Source organism: Callorhinus ursinus, unplaced genomic scaffold (genome assembly GCF_003265705.2).
Source record: "Callorhinus ursinus isolate GAN/ISIS: 27379988/994484 unplaced genomic scaffold, GSC_fseal_2.0 scaffold22, whole genome shotgun sequence".
NCBI lineage: Eukaryota > Metazoa > Chordata > Mammalia > Carnivora > Otariidae > Callorhinus > Callorhinus ursinus.
The window spans coordinates 9,074,843-9,090,675 of NW_027397084.1; the positions used below are offsets into that span (position 1 = coordinate 9,074,843).

The following is a 15,833-nucleotide window of genomic DNA, read 5'->3' on the forward strand; positions in this document are numbered from 1 at the left end:
AGCAAGAATAATCATTTATGTTTTGACAAAGAATTCATTATTCAGTAATAATACAAGATGAAGGAGATGGGAGTAAAAATAACAAATAAACCATAAATTGTCAGAGAAAATAAGTAAAAGCTGAAATAATCTGATGATTTCAGTTCTGATTGTTGACCAAAATTCCATATTATTTATCCATATTTGAAACAAACTAAAAAGAGTGACTCAAAGAAGACACCCTTTTTTTAAGACTTTATTTTTAAGTAATCTCTACATCCAATGTGGGACTTGAACTCATAACCTGGAGATCAAGAGTCGCATGCTCCTCCAACTGAGCCAGCCAGGCATCCCAAAGAAGACACCTTTTAACTTAAAAAAGAATGTCATGATAGGACATGGAATAAAAACTTCAGAAGTTGAAGATGTTCAGTTAGACTCATAGAAGGTCAGAATATGAAGAAATCTTAAAGATATCTGATATACCTGCTTAACATAAGAGATGAGGATCAGAGGGGCGCCTGGGTGGCTCAGTTGGTTAAGCGACTGCCTTCGGCTCAGGTCATGATCCTGGAGTCCCGGGATCGAGTCCCGCATCAGACTCCCTGCTCAGCAGGGAGTCTGCTTCTCCCTCTGACCCTCCCCCCTCTCATGTGCTCTCTCTCTCTTTCTCATTCTCGCTCTCTCAAATGAATAAATAAATAAAATCTTAAAAAAAAAGAGAGATGAGGATCAGAGACCAAGAGATTTGCTATGGGTGTGAAGATAAGCGACTGAACCAGGAATAGAAAAAACATCTAACTCTGTAAGTGAGCTTTTTACCACAATGTGCCCTTTTTACCATAATGGACAGACATTCACTCATCTATTATATATAATAATGCACATTGGCTCAATTTTAAGTGTTGTTATTTTGAACCCCCTAAAAAAACTTCTTCTATTCCAAGGAAAGCCTCAAATTGTGCATTTTCCTTCTTTTTTCACCACTTGCATAATATATCAATAGAGTCTTTACAGTTAACCAATTGTCTATGTCATACAGTACGTCATGGACAAAGGAGAAACCTAAATTGAAATAGACTCTTGTCTAAGGCTACTTTTTCCCAGTAGATAAATTTTGGGCAATCAAACGTTGACTTCATATTCGAATATCTTGTTGAATTCTTAAAAACATGAATTCTAAAATTGATGCAAACTTTGATTTTTTTAAAAAAATGCATTTAATAAATAAAATAGCTCGTATTCCATGAGCATTCTGGCAAAAGAAAGCAAGAATTAACCCAAATTAAGGGCTTCTTTTGTTAACTTGGGATGTGTCCCAAATATGTAAACAAAAAATAATTTCAGAAAATACACTATGAGTAAAAACCAGCAGAGGGCTCACACAGAGTAGTTAAACAATAAACATGTATTTAATGAATAAAATTATTTTTCTAGATAGTGTTGGGGTTTTGATCCCTTTTGCCTGGGGACTTACTGTCCAGTAAAATTATAAGAACTGTGTACAAAAATAAGTAGGAGCACCAAGAGGTAAATCATCAGGGCCAGCTGCAGATGCATAAAACAGACAACAGTGCATGCTCTAGTAGTTCAGTGAAAGAAGAAATGTTTGGCAGGGGGTGGGGAAAGGCATGACTCATATAACTGGACTGGATGTTGTTGCTACAACAGAAATGTCTCAGAAGAAAATAAGAATGATTTTGTAATAAAATCCTTTGAAGAGTTGTTTCGCTGTTTCCATATAGACAGCTTTTGAATGCAATATGTAGGAGAGCATACCAACTGAAGTGCAAAAATCCTTTTCAAAAAACGCATTTTCCTTATTACCTGAGGATCAAATAATAAATAATAATAATAAATGCAGCTTGAGGAGGAAAAGCCACACTTCCATTTATTCTTCTTTGTGTTTTACCTTAAAAGAAGCTTTGATATTTTAATACATCAGTCAGCATCCAGCTCATTTCCGTGCTGGTGTGTTAACCTTCTCCCTCTGGACACTTGGGATATTAATATTATCCTCTGTAACAATCAGCAGAAGAAATAAAGCATTTACACAAATACTGCAAATTAGATTAAACTGCAGTTCTGATGTAACCCTGTGACATACAGTTTCTTGCGAATTAAGCCAAATGTACAAGCATTTAATGACTAATCCTTTTAGGTATTTTAATGCCCACATGAAGATTTATTGAGGAGAAAGGGAAAGCATATGCGATTTTCCGTTAGAGCCTGCCTGCGGGCGGAGGATTGAGCAGATTGGCTTTTTTTAATTAATATTTCAGTTCTTTGTGTTTTGGCGGGCAGCTTGCACGTGGTCCTGGTACTGAACGGACAGCTCCTTTCTCTTAGGCTGTGCGCTGGGGGCTAGCAGTCTATGAGGGCAGTGGCAGACCCTGGAGAGAGAGGAGAGAAAAGAGGGCGGGAGAGTGATATCAAGTGCTGACTCCCCCCTCTTCCTTATACCCCACACAGCCATAGGCTTGCCTCCTTCAGAAACTAACCTACTGATCTATATTGGTAAAATTAGTTACACTAGAAGCCTTCTCGGTTCAGCCACAAAAGGGGAGGAGAAATCTTGTCAGACCCTCCTCCCTCCCCTGGGCTTACTACAAACAACTTTTCTGATGCTAGGACGAAACCTTTGAAGATAAAGGCAAGTTCGCCTGCATTTTAGGAATCCCTCCTGCAGATGGGAGGATTCTAACTAATGAAATCTCAAGGATCACATTTGTTTTTAATGTTATGAAACCTTGTTAAATAAAGTAATACATGTCTGTGTGTATGTATGCATATATACATATGTGTGTGTATATGAGTACGCATGTATATATGAGTATGTATGTGTATATAAAGAGAGATGGAAATAGATGCATCAATATAGATGGACAACCAACTTAAAAATATCAATGATCTTGAAAAATTTCTTCTATTCGTTCCAATTGCACACTGCTTTCAAACAAAATTTGAACTTTGTTTTAAAGTTCATCTGGGTATAAGAAAAAGATGCAAGGAATTGTGAGCTATTAGTAACCACACATTGCATTCATTTAAGTGCCTTGAAACATTAAATGTTTTCACAGAAATATGAGCTGGAAAATTTAAGGATCTTTTTGATGGTATGTTCAACATCATATCAGGCTGCTGATATTCTCTGAGTCGAAGTCTCCAAAATAAAATACATTAGGCATATACCAAATATATCACACATTTTTGTTAAACTAAGACCTAGAACGTGCATTTCTATTTACATTTCTCCCCATATGGGAGATGTAATTATTGCTCCTCGTTTGTAGTTCTTCCCTTCTTCTGAGTATATGGGAAATTACATCCTCTCCTTGCCCTGTAGTTAACCACAGCCGCGTGACTAGATCTGGCCTGGAACATAGAATTTATTTACTTGTGCCAGAACCTCCAGACCGCTCCCAAACATAACACTGTGATAATGCAGAGATAAAGATTTCACTAGATCTCTGAACCTCCATATGGAGAATAGCAGCCCTGGTGAGGTGTCCAAATCCACAATGAACTGTATATTTGAGGGAAATAAACTTTTGCTGTGTTAAGCCACAGAGATTTGGGAGTTATTTGTTACCACAGTGCAGCACATCCTAATAAACTCCTTTAAAGAAAAAAAAAATAGTAAGCTTCCCATGGTCAGAATTGCCAAGGATTGACCTTTCTTGGGACGTTTATAAACCAGTGCTGTTCGACAGAAATAAGATGCAGGTTACATAAGTCATTTGAAATCTTCTAGTAGTTACAGTTTAAAAAAAAAAGAGAACAAGTAAATTTCCTTTTGATAATATATTTATCAATATATCAAAATATTATCATTATGATCAATACAAAAATTATGATATGCTTAAAATTTTCTTTTTCAAATAAGTATATGAAAATCAGGTGGGTATTTTATACTTACAGCACATCTTAATTTGGACTAACTTTACTTCAAATTGCCAATGCCTTCTAGCCAAAAATCACCAAACACATACCTATAGTTGAAGAAATTGGGTTTATAACTTGTATGCACCACATAGGGAATCATGGAACATCTTAATAAAGGGAGTTAGAAAGGATCGATTATATGATTTGAACTTTGGTTGGGTTTTTTCAGGAATGGTCCGAGGAAGTAGAGGTTCACACTGGATTGAGTGTTCTCAGAAAGAGGGGAAAACTTTGTGATTAGGTATCACAATAAAAGTTTTACACTGAGGGAAGACTAAAGCAAAAGCTGTAATTAGTAAAGAAGCATCAGTCCCTCCCATTAGGCAGGAAAGGAGTATGTTGGGTATTTTCAGGTGTGAACAATGTTCGTGTCTTGTCTGTGTTCAGACATGATTGCAGAGTAGTCTTGTTTTCGTCTAAATCTGTCATGGTCACAGAGTGGCCCTGTGTAACGTTGATGTTCTGTGAGATGGTTTGCACACCTGGCTGTGAGTTAAGCCAGCCTGTAGCAACACCATGGCCTAGCTGATAATACTAGTTCAACTCCTGGATGTCAGAAGCCATTTGGCGGGGTGGGGGAAAGGAGGGGGTAGGTTTGTTTAGTTTTTTTTCTCAAAGTTCTTGTATTCTTCTGCTAGGGCTGCCATAACAAAATAGCACAGACTGGAGGCTTAAATAACAGAAACTTATTTTCTTACAGTTCTGGAGGCTGGAGTCCAAGATCAAGGGGTCGGCAGGTTTGGTTTCTTCAGAAGCCTCTCTCCTTGGCTTGCAGATGGCCGCCTTCTTGCTGTGTCCTCACATGGTCTTTCCTCTGTGGGTACACATTCTTGGTTCCTGTTCTTCTTCTTCAAAGGACATGAGTGATATTGGAGTAGGGTCCCACTCTTTTTTTTTGTAATTTAAATTCAAATAGTCAACATATAGTACATCATTTGTTTTTGATGTAGTGGTCAATGATTCATCAGTTGCGTATAATACCCAGTGCTCATCACATCACGTGCCCTCCTTAATGCCTGTCACCCAATTACCCCATCCTCCACCCACTTTAGGGCCCCATTCTTATGACCGCATACAACCTTAATTACCTCCTTAAAGGCCCTATCTCCGAATATAGTCACACTGGGGGCTAGGGCTTCAATATGTGAATTTTGGAGGGAAAAATCTGGTCCATAATGGCACTCCATAGCCACATGTAGCTAGGCATAAAACAGTACAATTATAGACAATTTGAAATTGATTGTGTCTATGTGCTAGAGACTCACATTGACTGGGGACATTTATCAATGGAATAAAAAGTTTTTGCAAGTTTCACTGCTAAAAGGAACTCTGGATATTTTTGGTCCCTCTTTTTATTATGTCCTTTCCCCATAATGTAATGTACTGACTTCATGGTAAAGAGTTCTGTAATTAGGTGTCAAGATGACCCAATTTTTCACATTAAGGTGGAGTTCCATGAGCAGTTAAATAAAGTGGGTGAAACATCTCCCTATCCTTTAACATTTCCTGATTTCCAGGCAATGAATCACTTCTTGAGAATAGATTTTATAGTCATAGGAACCCTAACTCTGTCATTCCAAGCCACCCAAGTGGCATTCTTCCCAACCTAGCAACAGTCATAAAAGAGACTCTGTCTCATGCTAGATATACCACCTTGGGAAGGGACAGGATGCACTTACTATACTTATTTCCTAAGAGGCAGTAGTCTTACTTTTCTGTGGAAATATGAGTAGGTTCCATGTTCTACAGAAAATCACAGATTTTGGGGTGATCTTTGTTTTTTTGATTTTGAAAAGGGAGAAAAAAATGTTAGCATGAACAATTTGAAATCCCAGACCTTTTTAAAATAACCCTTTTGGGTTATTCTGGCCACCATGATCTATGTAATTGGTGGTAAATAAGCACAATATCAAGGTATACAATTTCTACATCTCAAGGATTTTGAATTTTGCTGTCAACTGTACCTGAGACACACTCGACCTTGTGAATGAAAAGTACATTAAAATGATGTCTCTAACATTCTGCATTGTTACTCCTCCTCCACAGCCAGAATCCAGATAATTAGTGGAAGAGTGTCCTCCTCTAAGTCAAAACTGGATGTGCTAGCGCAGAGCATCTACATGTGCTTAGTTTTGTCACCATCTAAATCTTAACATTCAGATTGGAACACATTCCTAAAAGACTAATGCTGTTTCAATGTATTTAACTAGGGAAAGAAACCTGTTCTCCTTAACTGCTGGCACATAAATATACGAGAAGTAGATAGTGTTCAATCATATAAAGAACCTTACACTGTATTATTTATCAGAATGTCTGCATTCATTACAGATATTTCTAATATGTGGTACATATTTAATACATCACAGTCTATACGTGTTTCCGGTGTCTTATACTAGAAAGAAGTCTCAATGCTAGATTTAGTCTCTAATTTTCCAAACAAAGGGCTTGAGAGATGTTATTTTTAGATCTGAAGATTTACATTAACCCATAACCTCCCCACTTCACTGAACTTCTTGAAATGGACATTCCATGACATGCCTTCTTCCCAGCCAGATTGGCAGGATACTCCCAAGAGGACAAAACTCCAAGAATCATTAGAGTGGGTTGTCTTCTTTTCCACAGTAATTTCTTCAGTAAAGATGCTTTATGTGAGGACAACGAGAGAGAAAGGGAGTGATTGAGAGCAGGAAAAAATATTAATAGTGAGAGGATGACCAAAGGGCAGCAGTGGTGATAGGTTGTTTCCGGGATTGTTACCTCCATCCTTTACAGAGAACATTGAGAGACAAGAGGGGATTTGGGAGTACGCCTGCAGGTTCCCTCAAGGCTTTTCATAACACCAGAATGGAGAAGAGGCCTGAGGAAAGTTGTCTCCTCTGAATCTAGACTTCAAAAAGATAGTCCTCTGACAAGGAAACCAGTAGAAATGTTTCCAATGAAGACAGACAAACCAGAATTTAGTGTGGGAAAGGTTGGGTCATGGAAGAGAAGCCATACTCTTCATCACTATTAGGAATTGATACAAACCCATGAGAAGGGTTAGCCTACCAGCAGGAAGGTAATTTGAGAAATAAATCTTACCTAATCATTTGAAAAGTGCACTATCAAACACAAAGTTGATTTGTATATATTCACCCCCATTTAATATAAATGGCCATGACAGAGAGCAGAGTGGTTAAGTGACTTGCCTGATGTCACAGAGCCAGTCAGTGGCAGAATCTATGCATCCTTCGTCATCTTCCACAGGCTCAAAGGGAAATCAAAAGAGATAAATTTATGCTAACAATTGTCTAATGCCCATATGATGCCTATAACCAGAAGTGACTTGGGGGGAAGGGGCATTACCTCAGGCCACCAAAAATGGCAGGGCCAAGGTAGGGGGGAAAAATGTAATGGAATGTCCTACTAGGTAAGATACATCATAAGGCAGAACTGGCACACATTTCTGGACAATGTCCCTGAACATTCCAGGCAGCAGACAGATAGCAGGAAACAAAGGAATAAGGTAAATATGGATGGACCAGGAGTTTCAAAACAAAATTATTCAAGGGTAAGTAAAAGACAGATGTGAGGTCTAAACTGCATGCACAGAGCGTGGAGATTCGGCAAGACTACATAATGAAGTCAAGAAAGTGTAAAGGCAAACACTAGCACAGCCAAGTTGAAGAATAAAGGGCGACTGCACCAGAGATTAAGATAAATAAAATAATAAGGCATTGTTCCAGTACATAAGGAAGAAAAGGTCAATGGTAACATAAACGGGACCTCTGAGAGGCTTGCTGAGGTAATTGACAGAAGAGGAAGACAAACCTGTTTCAGGAAGAAAAAAAAAAAGCAACTGGAGGCCTTGATTGCCTCAAAGCTCCTCAAGGCTACTAACAGGGAGAAGAGGCAGGGGCTTAGGGTCAGTCACCAGACACATCAACAGGGGTCAGTTAGAAGGTAGACAATGAGATATGTACTAGGGTGACCAGAACTTGAAGTATTACAAATGGAGAAGCACACACACGCTCTCCCAGCCCCCATGTTACTGAGAAGATGCCCAAGAGAGACAGAAACCTGTGGACACTGGAAGGGAGGGAACTAAAACAGAGCAGAATCCCAGGAGGGCATATGTATGGGGGTCCTGGGGCAAAATTGGGGGGAGAGAAGGAGGAAAAGAATGAAGAAGAGAGAAAGAGAAGGAGAGGAGGGACTGGGAGGGAGAGGGAGGTAGGGAAGGGAAGAAAGAGAGAGAAGAAGAGAGGAAGAAATGAAACTCAAAAATTTAAAAGACCAAAATGTTCAGTAATCCAGGAGCAAATACTGGAAATAATTAGCCATAAAGGAAAAGGAATTGGGGTGTGCAGAAGGAGGACTGAGCTGTCCATTCCCTGGATCCTGAGTGAGAGACTTTGGACTGAGTGGATGCAAGCTTCTGAGTTCTAGCCCCAGCCCTGGCCTTGTCACTTGCTTAGCTGTGTGACTTCAGCAAATGATAGGACCCGAGGACCCCCTACATCTCCCCCAGCTGGATTTTCTTTGGTGCCATCTGTCCAAGGGTTGCAAAACCCAACTCTAAGGAAGCTAGTATACCCTGCTAATAATGTCTCTCTTAGTTACCTCCTTAGCAACCCCCCTCCTTCCAAATAATAATACCCAACATTTCTTAAGAGCTTCCCTCCGTCCAGGCTGATCAAAGGGATATATATATTCATATTCATATATATATTCACTTGAGCCTCACAATGTCCTGATAAGCTAAGTGTTCATAGTCTTTTTCCCATTTTACAGGTGAGAAAATTAAGTAACTGGCTGAAGTAGACTCAGGATTGAAGCCCCAGGTGCTGCAGTTGCAGGGATTAGGAGGGGGTCCCAGAGTCTAGCGCTGAATCCACAGAGAGGCACTTGCCATCCACAGAGAGGAACTCGCCACCCTGCCGGGGAGCAGGTGCTGAGGGAGACTGGCTGATCCTCTGGTTGGCCCAGAGGCCTGGCTCCATCTGCGTTTGGCACTCCCAGCAGGTCCGACCCACTGACTCTCAGGGGCAGGGCCCGAGGCCAACGCACAGGGCAAGGGACAGGTTCTGGAAGCCCGGCACACGGTCGCCACCAGAGAAGAGAGGGACAAAATCAGGGAGGCCGGATTTGAGGCCTCGGGAGTCCGGAAGGCTTCCCCTGAAAGGTGTCAAGGTGGCACATCTCTTACTGCAAAGGAAACTCGCACCAGGCCTCCAGGTGAGTGGTCTCTGTCGGGGTCTAGAAGGGAAGGGAGACTAGGGATACAAAGGAGGAAATGAAAACTGGAAAAGTTTCCACACAACAGCACCGGCCAGAAGACGTAGCAGTAGGACACCTTGGTGATCACTCCTACCCTTTTAAGCCTCACTTTCTGGAGGCTTGCCTACCTGCTGGGGGCGGAACAGTCCTGAGCAACTGCCAAGTGCTTCAGTTTCTCCCCGCCCCGGGGGGGGGGGGGGGCACTTACACCGCCTTACCTCCAGCTAATATTAGTACACACTCTACCTACCTCATCGGGTTGTTGTCAGGATAAAACTACTTGTGAGGAGTCCGAAGATAGCAAGTGCTCAATAAAAGCTAGCTCTTGCTATTACTTTGTTGCTATTCTTTGCTCTATAAAAACAAAGTAATAACTATGCAAATCCTCCCTCCTTGCGTCGTGGGGAAAGGAGTGTTCTCAGGATCTAATGAGTCAATACTTGTAAAGGTGCTTAGTAAAGGAAGGCTCCATAGGCGACCCGACCCCGCAAGGTGAAACACTGAAGGAAGGGGGAGAGGACAGAGCGCGGCCCTCTGTGAACTCACGCAGTTCTTTGCGGAAAAGGAGCAAGTTTCCCCAGGGTAGAGAGCAAGTCCTTGGCTGAAGAGCCGGCTTCCCGCCTCAAAGAGCGCAGCCAGCCAGTAGCCCCTCCAGGGCGCCGCGCCCTCCCGGGCTCGCTCGGCTGCCAGGGATGAGCGCCCCCGGAGGCCGCCGGGCTGGCGAGGCCGGCTCCCCCCGCGCCCCGGCCGCTCGGAGAGGGTACGCGAGCCCGTGCCCTGCCTGGGTCCAGCTCGGCAGCCGAGGCAGAAGGGCGAGGAGGCTGCCCTCTCACATGAGGGCCTCGGGTCCAAGTTACACTGTTATCAAAAGAGAAGACTTCAGAGTTCCTCTATTTAATTTTCTACTAATACATTCGCAAGGCTTTTTAATTGCTTGCAAATGCATCTTCTCTGTACGATCATGGGATCCGTGTTGCCTGTCGGCTGCAAGGCTGAAGCGGAATACAGATCTGCGTTAGGCTTTTGACAACGCGGAGGGCGGGGTAGGGCCGTGCGGGAGGAGGGTTTTTTTTTTTTTTTAAAAAAGAAAAGTAAGAAAAAGGAATTTAGAAAAATCAATGACAACCTTTAAACTGAAATGAATGGAGAGTCTGTCAGAAAAGTTAATTTCCCCTAAATATCCCAAAGCTCTTTTTTAAAATGGTCTGCCTTTTCTCGTTTGGAATTAGGTAACATTTTACGCAAAGTGGCCCTTCTGTTGTTGAAAGTGGAATCAGGGCCGGGAAAGAGAATACCAAGAGAGAAGGTAGAAGAGTTATCACATCCTGACTGGAAAAAGGACGGGAGGGACCTTTCCAAAGACATCCGGGGTCGGCATCATCTCAGGCAAATAGAAGTAGGAAAGGCAAGCAATTCGTTCTTGCCTGGGAGGGGGGCCGTCTGACCTGGAGTGCCTTTGAATGCCGGTGCTGTTCAAGGCTTTTCTCTTCAAATATCCTAGCCCTTCTAACTGGGCCAAGTTTTAGCTGCTTGGCTCCTGACCAGAATTTTCCTGGTATTTGGAACACTCTTCTCTCTCCATCTTGCATTCATTACTAATGAGGAAAAATATGAATGAACCAGGGATTGGAATACTGTGGTGGACCCAACACATTTGCCTTTCATTGACTTGAAGGATTGTCCCCACCCACCTACCTATCCACAGCATCTGTAACTGGGAGAGATTAGAGGAATCACATCAGAAGATGTCCTTGGATAAGACATTTCCATTGTCATTAAAATCCTGAGAGATTGTGAACCTTGGACCCCCTCCTCCAGAGGGCCCTGAGAGCTCCCTCTGTTGTTGGCTCTTGGAGACCCCAGGCTGAGCTTAGAAGCTTATCCAGCCAGGGGGGAGGCACTCAGAGGGCAGGGGACTCAAGAGCAGGGGGAAAGGCGAAAGCCTGAAATAGGGTAGAGCCAGACACCACTAAGATAGGACAGAGCAGCGGTGCCTGGCTGGCTCAGTCGGTAGAGTATGCAACTCTTGGTCCTGAATTCAAGCCCCACATTGGGCGTAGAACTTACTTCAAAAGAAAGTAAGACAGGACACAGCAGTCATTGGCTTTCTTTAGGCTCTCTAGAGGCCCCTCTGCTCCTTATGTGCATCCAAAATAAAAAGTGGAAGGAAAGGATTGGAAGGGTTAGGAGAGGTACTGATATTCAGATCTACACCCCTTGTTTTGCTTTGTGGAAAGAAGATCTGCCTACTATATTGGATCTTCAGTGCTCTGCTCTTTCCCCATACTAGTACCCTTCCAAAGCTGGGTCTTTGTAATCATGAAAATTATCTCCTATTGTGCAAACTTATGTCTGGGTTATGGAACTGTATGCCCCACTGGAGCAGAAGACACTAAATTTCATTACTAGATAGTGTACACACATGCCCTGATAAAGCATAAGTTTAATGGATTCAATCTCATCTCTGTCTTCCTCTAAAGAGGAAAGAAGGAAGGAAGGAAGGAAGGAAGGAAGGAAGGAAGGAAGGAAGGAAGGAAGGAAGAGTAGAAGGGAAGGAAGGAGGGAAGGAAGGAGGGAAGGAAGGAGGAGGAGGAGGGAGGGAGGGAAGGAAGGAAGGAGGGAAGGAAGGAGGGAGGGAGGGAAGAAGGAAGAATACTCTGGTTGATTCATATGTATGAATGTAGGAAATAATTTTGGTTAAAAGTGTCCAAGTAATTACAATAATTACAATCTTTATCCCATTTCACTTAGCATTATTTGTGGGGGAAATCTATTTAGGCAACGGGAAAACACAAAAAATCTGTTTGGAGGAGCAAAGGAAATCCCAAGTAGGAAGAAGAAAGGAGAGGAGGAGTGGGGGGAGGCGGGGGAGGGAAAGGAGGAGGAAAAGGAGAAACGTGTGTTTAATAAAGTTCGGGTGGCCACTTGTTTGCTGGTAATTGTCCACCAACTTCAAACATACAGTGGGTGGCAGACCCTTTCAGGGGAGATGGTTGGCATTGGATGAAAACTGTGGTGACTTGTATGACACCAGCCCAGAAGCTCAGGAAGGGACCTGAGCTTCCCACACCAACATCTGAACTGTAGGAAACAGTTCATAACCTCTCGTTTTTAGCTCTAGATCCTAACCAAGACAGTAATGATAGATATAAAGATTGTAGATTCCTAAAGTGACTGCAGTAGAACAATCCCTCCTGGGGTGTGGAGCATGGAATCAGAGGGCAGAACAGAAGTGCTGGGTGCTAAGGGAGACCCTTCTTCAGCTTCTAGGGTCGGAGGCTGGCGGGCGTTCTCTGGTGCTCTTATGAGCTATCTCGAGTGGGCGGGATCTGCCTGTCCTTGGGCTCAGGCTGGGATGCTCACTACCGGTTTCCCGAGGGAGGGAGCCCCAGGCAATTGTCACCGTGTCTCCAACTCACCGTGGCCTGTTAATTCAATTATGCGCCCACTGGAGAATGTGTGGCCAATCGCTCTCTCGGAAAGGGGCAAAGCAGAGAAAGAGGAATTAGCTTTGCTGAAAAGCCCAGCCTTTGGGTCAAGCAGGATGGCACTTATTAATTGCTCAAGACTATTAATTGGATGGGAAGGGGAGATGGTGTGGGGGGGGACTGTCTGACAGAAACAAATCCGGTGCACGTGCACATCACACACACACACACACACACACACACACACAGACACGAGGCACAGCCACACACCTGCCTCGATGAGTTTCTTTAGAAAAGGGGCGCGCCAAGCAACCCCAGAGCAGATGGAAGGGAGCGTTGACCAGTATGTGCATATGGCGCGGATGATTTCCTCAACTTTTCTTTCAGGGACAGACAGCTTTTTTTTTTTTCTTTTTGTTGGGATGAGGCGAGAGGGAGCAGTTGGCCAAATGGAGTTTCCCTACAGTTCAGACTCTGGTGTGGGAAGCTGGGACACTGGAGTGGGAGGAGAGTTTTCCGAGGCAGATGTGGGTCCTGGCAAAGTAGACCTTTAAGCCAAGAGACACACTTTACCCTCCCCGCTTTGTTTCCTTTAAATATAAATGCAAGTTTGTTTGTTTGTTTGTTTTCTCATTCTGCGAGATCTTTACTTTCCTCTAATTCCATGGGGGTTCCAGAAACAGTAAATGAACCCTGGAAGCCTTTTGTCTTGGTATCCAGAAGTCACTCGGGAAAATGAAATGGGGATAGGGAGTGGAATGGAGAGTTAAAATTGCCCGTTCTTCCGTGATGTCCAGAAGGATTTAGAGGGAGGAGACAACTAGAGGTCGTTTGGTGGATGTACTCAGCTCCAGACCAGAGTTCATTACCAAGAGTATCAGTAGTGCGGGGGCTGCGTGTGGATCTTCTCCCAGATGGGGACAAACACATGGGCCAAACGCACTGGCCCAGCAGGCAGAGCAGGCGGCCACCACGTCCTGAGCCTCCTGGTTGTTCCCAGGGGAGAGGGTTTTGCGTCTGCTGCCTGGACCTAAGCCGGGAAGAGAAGGTCCCTTCACCTTCAGTGAAGACGTATCTGACAGTAGGGGAGTTGGGGGAGGGGTTTGCAGCTCGTCTAAGAAGGGGCCATCCTTTTCTATTTGAGCTCGGACATGCAGGGAAACCAACATCATCCACCTAGAAAAGCGCATCTGGCAATTCCCAAGATAACCTGCGGGCTCTACCCATTCTCAGGGTGGGGGTGGGGATGGTGAGAGGGGTGTTAAACCTTCGCAGAGGCGGGGGTTCCTGGGGTAAGGTCGTGGGGGCAGGCCCCAGCTCCCACAGACGGTTATTTATTTCCTCTGTGGGTGGAATATAGAGGCCTCACTCAGTCCTGACAAACAAAAGATTCTGCTGCAAGCATTTTGGGATTCAGCCCCTCAGTGCCAAGGGCACTCATCTTACCCCTCCTACTTAAAGATCAAGTTGGGCATTCTTTCTTTTCATCTTCATTGGGCTCTCATTCTCCTGACTTCATTAGACCAAAATATAAAATTTCAGGAAGGGGGGGAGCTTGCGCACCTTGAAAAAGGGAGCAAGTGTTGGCTGCTGACCCTTGTGCAGGACTGAAGCATCACGGATCTCCATTTCAGACAGTGCATTTCAATTCTTGTCGTGTGCCTTTGTCCATTTATATAAAGCAAAGAGTGCTGAGTGACAGCCCCAGTTAGCCTGCATGAGCAGATCCTAATAAACCCTCCCAAACCCTGACCTAAAAAAAAAAAAAAAAAAAAAAGCCACATGCCTGTTTGCCTGCGGCTTATTATTAAGACACCTTCTCAGCTTAAACACTTAAAAGCTAACCAAATGAAATGGCAATTAAGACTAAATTACCCCTTCCATCTCTGAGATGAGTCTGTGGGGCCAGCCAGTTCTTACGAGATAGACAGGGCTGGAGAGTGGACCTTGCAAAGCCTCAGTATTGCGGGCATGTAGCCACCGCTACCCGCTCCAGGTGCTAGAACACTTGGTGCAGGAAGCAGAATTTTGAACGAAGTAAAGCTCAAATACTGTTTGAAAGTCGAGAAATCCACCGAAGAGACAGAGATAGGTGTGCACTGCCTCCTTTCTGCCCTCTCTTTGTAAAATATAACTTTCAAACATTTAAGGATTATTTTGGGGTAATAGTGTTCAAATATCTGGTGTCACTGCTAAATGGTCTACAACCCCCTCCACCCCCATCCAGCACTGTTTCAGAAAGGGAAGAAGGAAAACACAAAAGAAGGGGGAAATGGGCTGGGTTGGAGAGTGCAAGACAATATTTTACCTAAATGTAGAATCTTGTCACACATCTTTATTCTCTTGTATTTTTCTTAAATATATTGCCAGTTACACGATTTCTTTATGATGAAAAGTTGGGGCTGTCCACCGTGGCTGTTTATTTTAAAAGCTGCTGAAAGTGTAAGCAACCGCAGGGTGTTGCCTTTCAAAAAAGGGAAAAGAACCCAAATTCGATGTAAATATGGAAAGAGCAGTATTGTTTCCACTTGGGCAAAAGCAGACACCCCAATCTGGGTGAAATTGATTTGGGTGCTTGTTGGAAAAAGCAGCTTTCAGCATCTAGGGAGTGGAACCAATAAGAATGAACACTTACTCATGTAAAAGGGAGCTTTAATTAATATATATTTCTATCTCTAATATACACATATTGGGGCTGGATCTTTATCTTCACAATAAAATGTGTGCAAATGCCCTCTGTAGAGATGAGTCCCCACCTCAGTAGGTATAGAAAAGCATGATAAAGGTTGGAAAAAATGGATAAAAATGTTGAAAGAACCTCCAGTTCCTTATTAGGCGAAGATACAATATTTATTCCTTGTCTCCTGGGATAAATCTCTTCTGCCTATTGTCCTCCCAGTTCTCAGTGCTGATGCTTAATTTTCAAAACTTCTATATTACCAAGGGACCTACGACATCAGCCAAAGAAATACTCAGCAAGTACAAAATCTGTTCCAGGGAGCTGCTTTTGTGCAGAGGGAAAATTTTGTTCCTACAGGTTTTTAAGTGGGTACGAGGCAAGGAGATATCTGATCCGGGCAAAGCCATTACAATTTAGATCTCTATCTATAGAACATTTTTTTTCCTTAAAAAAAAATTGGAAAATACAAGAAGTTTGGATTTTTTTCCCGATTCTTTTTTTGGAGGGGGAAATTGCATCGTAAGCTTTCGGAGAAACCCAAC

The 15,833-nt window shown here is 43.2% G+C and overlaps 1 long non-coding RNA gene across 1 annotated transcript; it reads right to left on the reverse strand.

Moving 5' to 3' along the window:
- Positions 1-2,241: 2,241 nt before the first annotated feature.
- Positions 2,242-9,863, reverse strand: LOC141374803 (uncharacterized). Its single transcript, XR_012381928.1, has 3 exons — positions 9,730-9,863; positions 4,623-4,772; positions 2,242-2,372 (listed from the first exon to the last, which is right to left on the reverse strand). It is a non-coding gene; the product is annotated as an uncharacterized lncRNA (long non-coding RNA).
- Positions 9,864-15,833: the final 5,970 nt, after the last annotated feature.